The sequence below is a fragment of the Cyprinus carpio genome, chromosome A19 (genome assembly GCF_018340385.1).
Source record: "Cyprinus carpio isolate SPL01 chromosome A19, ASM1834038v1, whole genome shotgun sequence".
Lineage (NCBI taxonomy): Eukaryota > Metazoa > Chordata > Actinopteri > Cypriniformes > Cyprinidae > Cyprinus > Cyprinus carpio.
The window spans coordinates 17436169-17440414 of NC_056590.1; the positions used below are offsets into that span (position 1 = coordinate 17436169).

Here is a 4246-nt window from a genome sequence, read left to right on the forward strand (position 1 = left end):
TGATGATTATATATTGTATATGATGCGTCTCCGCTAATGTTGGTGAAATAAATCCACACTTTGCTGAAAAAGCATTAGCAAACTCTTGAGCAGCAACAACAGTACCATATACTCCGCCATTGTTGTGTATGTTTGTTCACGCTTGCCTTTAAAATCGACACGTACTGCGCATGTCTACTTACCTAACACGTACTACGCACGCGCATGACGTCACCGTTTCCAGTAGAGAACTCAGAAAACCAAGATAGAAGTGTCCATTGTTAACAATAACACTCCATTAAACACAAATAAAAAGCATAAATGACGCCATAGTATCATGTCCACAAATAGAGGTTGGCCAGTACTGTGTGCACCACTGAATTCAATGAGATACAGACGAAGATAAATGCTAATAACAATATATTGTTTCTCTTCTGTTGATGCAGCTATATTGGATTCTGAAGTTGGAGTTGTTGTGATGATTCCTCTGAGATTCCAAGTCGGAACTTCGACTTGGGAGGGAATTCCAATTAAAGTTTCTGCTGGGAACTCAGAATTTCCAACTTCCGAGTACAAATGGAATGTGGCATTAATGCGGAATCTCTAATCCTGCTCCTGGAGAGCTACCATCCTACAGAGTTCAGGTCTAACTCCAATCAAACACACCTGACCCAGGAATCAAGGTGTTCAGGGTTACTTGACAGACAAAGGGCAGGTGTGTTGGAGCAGAGTTGGAGCGTAAGTCTGCAAGGCGGTACACTTGAAGATCCGTAATTTAAAGGGATATTTCTTCCAAAAAGATAATTCTGTCATCATTAACTCTGCCTCATGTTGTTCCAAACCCCCTTTTGTTCATCTTCAAAACAAAGATTTTTTTTGTTCCTCTGATGGTAGTTTATTCCAAATAGTGTGGTTTGGAACAACATGAGGATGAGGTTTTGAATTTGTATGAATTTTTGTGTGAACTAATCCTTTAAGAACAAAAGTTGTGTTATTCAGTAAAAAAAAGTACTGCAAGGAATTCAAAGTAGGATTTAAAATGTAAAAAGCCTTAGAGATACAAAACACCACATACCGACTAAAAAGCCAGACTTGTCAAAGTTGTGTTATTGTTTTAGGATTAAATGAAGGGAAATCAATATTACAGTCAAGAAATCCCTTACCAAAAAGTAGTATACTTCAAGTTTATTTTATTAAGTATACTTAAGTATAGTTCAAGTATATTTAGACTTTTTGTAAGTATAAGTCAAGTATACTTAAATGTCATTTTAAGTATATTTCTGAGAAGTACATAAAGCCCATTTCTGAGAAGTACATAAAAAGTAAACTAAAAGCATACTTTCCTATTTTTAGTTTAAAAGAAGTATACTAATAGCACACTTGAATAAACTTCTTTTTCGTAAGGGATGCCAGTGTTTTGCTGCTTAGCACTACTGTCCACCTACAAGTGATAAATGTACAGTTCTACCCACTAAAAACAAACTGAACTTCTAGTCTAGCTGCTACTTCAGAACTACAAAATTTGCTTGATTTAAGTAGCGGCCTACGCAGAACATTTCAGCAATTGTTTGTCATTGCTTCTTGCCTCAACTGGACCATTAGTTAAAGGATAATAATGGCAGAAGTTTTGGCCTGACGGTGGCTCTGTGTAGTGATCAGTGTTGGAGTTGTGAAGGCCAGAGAGCTATGATTTCATGCTAAGGTCAAACCCGGCTAAATGCTAATTAGCATGAATCATCACATCCATTCACAGACCTGAATACATTATGCTACATATTTAAACGTGGCAGATCGCACTTCAACATTCATTACCATCAACAGCCTCAAATTACAAGCACAGATTTATTCCTGAACTGTCAGGCATAAGAAAAGGATTCCAAACTAATTTGTCTCAGCCAAATGCTAATCTTGTAACAGACATTGACACAGACATGCAAGCTCTCCCACACGTATACACACCGAAGACATTTCAATGCATTTCTGTATCACATACTGTACATCGTTTCACAGAGTGCTTGGAGTTCAGTAATACAGCTGTTAGCTTGGATTCAACATATCTGTTAACCAAACCAACACTATCTAGCAGGCTGGCAAACAGACGTTTTCACTAGGGCAGTTTCACCCTCCATTGGAAGATTTAGGTCACTGGGCTAATATTCGCATAGTAAAAAGAGGACTATGTGGAAGAGGATGATAGTGAATGAGAGGGCATTGAGGAGAAAAAACAGCTGATGCTTCAGAAATGAAGACATGATGCAATGGCAAAGAGTTTGATTGTAATGAGCTATCGACCTTAGAAATAAGGTATCATTCCGAAAGCCTTTGAAGGAGTTTTCTCTCTCATAAACATGTTTATATGACATTTTTAGGTTGCTTCTAATAATTTTTTAGGTTGCTTCTCATTTCCTGTTATTCAGTCAGTATTATCTCATCTCCAAAGTTAGAATGTGTCATAAGAAAACACAAAAGAATGGAATCAAAGATATGAGAGTATGGTTGCTCTGTTCAGGAAATTGTCAGGTGCAATCTCTCCAGTCATTTTTTAGTTGCCACAATAGCATTTCCCCACACACCACCTCAGCACATCTCTGCCACCTGGCAATAAGCAGGTCTGTTTATGACATCAGCAGGAACAGACTCTGCTGATCTGGTGCCACAGTGGCTGTCAGTCATACTGCTTCATTCTTGTATATGCAGTGCTTGCCAAAACAACCAATCACTATTAAGCCTCATACTTTTTAAATTAAACAAAACTTTACTCATCCTCACTGAGTGTGTAACAGACATGAATCATGCCTCAAATCGTGCAGTTTGTTAAAGAGAGTTGTGTTAATGCTTTCAATGCTTACAAACTGTTGAAATAGGAGAAAATGTGTTGACAGGCTTGGGATACTCAGTGTCCAAAATGTAAAATAATATGTAGCATCTATTAACTGCTTGTAAAGATGGTCTTGCTTCAGTGCCATTCCTCCTACAATAACAAAGGCTTGATTTCATCCTAAAACTGCAGGACATGTGGGTATTGCTTTGTTACTCCTCCAAATACTGAACGATATTTGTGCCAACCTTTAAACAGAAATTTAAAATGGTAAATATGCAAATGTACATAAGATCAAATAATACCCCAACACGTATTTCCATAAATGATTCATTTACCCACTTTGTATGGCAATGAAGGATCTGGCTTGGTTTTAATCCAACATCTCCAAGATTATCTTAAATGGAAAGAACATTGATTAATCTCCAAACAAGAATTCATATAATTTGTAATATAACTTGTAATATAATTCACCAAAAATCACACTATGAAAAAAATATTGCTTCAATACTGAATTGAAAATTTTAACCCAACTGCTTGCGTTGTTATAAGAAACCCAATAAACGTAGGAATGCTGCTGTGATTTAGGTTAAAAACTTATAAAAACTCAATACATATCAAACAATCTGTAATAACAGACAGAGCAATAGTGACCACATTATAAAAACAGTTACTCACATGGTGTGACATTACTGTTGGATCCAATATAGTTGGCACAGCATCGTCTTTTAGTTTCAATCTTTCTGAAAATCCTGTGTCGAATAGTGTCTTTTCTGTAAATGAATCTGCGGTAAAATTAAGTGAAAAAATAGACCAATTTCTTACTGACATGGTCTTTATAGTGAAGGCAATGCAAAGACTGTTTTTCCACAATTTGGCACTGCACAGCATTTTGTTGTCTTCAGAGCATCTTTATCGTTTGGTTTCTGTGTAGACTTGTGTTTGCCTCTCTCGTTATTTACACTACATGCATGAATCGGTAGGCGGGGCTAAGGAGGCAGTGCTGTATAAGCAGGTGTTGATCTTCTTCTGCAGAGGCGGGGTTTAGCCACACTATTATGTCATAAAGAGGCACATTCCACAAGCTGTCGTTTTGACAGATTGGCTTCAATATAAGCTGTTTTTAGACTAACGAAACAGTTTTGAGTTCTGAAACTTACAGGATGTTTTTATGGTACAATGACCTCTTATTTGTTGAATTTCTCAGTTCATGACCCCTTTAAAATGACCAAGCAACCACTCAGAACACCGTACTATCATGGAGGCATCTTTTGCATGAAAACGCAACACTTAGATTTTGTTCATAAAATCTAAACATCTTGTTTACTTTCAAATTATTCCTGTAATGTAATTCTGTTCTCTTTATTATGATATCGCTTTGCAAATTAGTGACATACTTAGCAGTATAGTCAAAATAATCACATACAAAGTACGAGTATATTTTAATAT

General features: G+C 36.6%; 1 long non-coding RNA gene across 1 annotated transcript; it reads right to left on the reverse strand.

Moving 5' to 3' along the window:
- Positions 1 to 1390: 1390 nt before the first annotated feature.
- On the reverse strand, positions 1391 to 3614 carry LOC109078386. The gene is made up of 3 exons (XR_002015771.2): positions 3476 to 3614; positions 3140 to 3194; positions 1391 to 3045 (listed from the first exon to the last, which is right to left on the reverse strand). It is a non-coding gene; the product is annotated as an uncharacterized LOC109078386 (long non-coding RNA).
- Between the last annotated feature and the right edge of the window lie 632 nt (positions 3615 to 4246).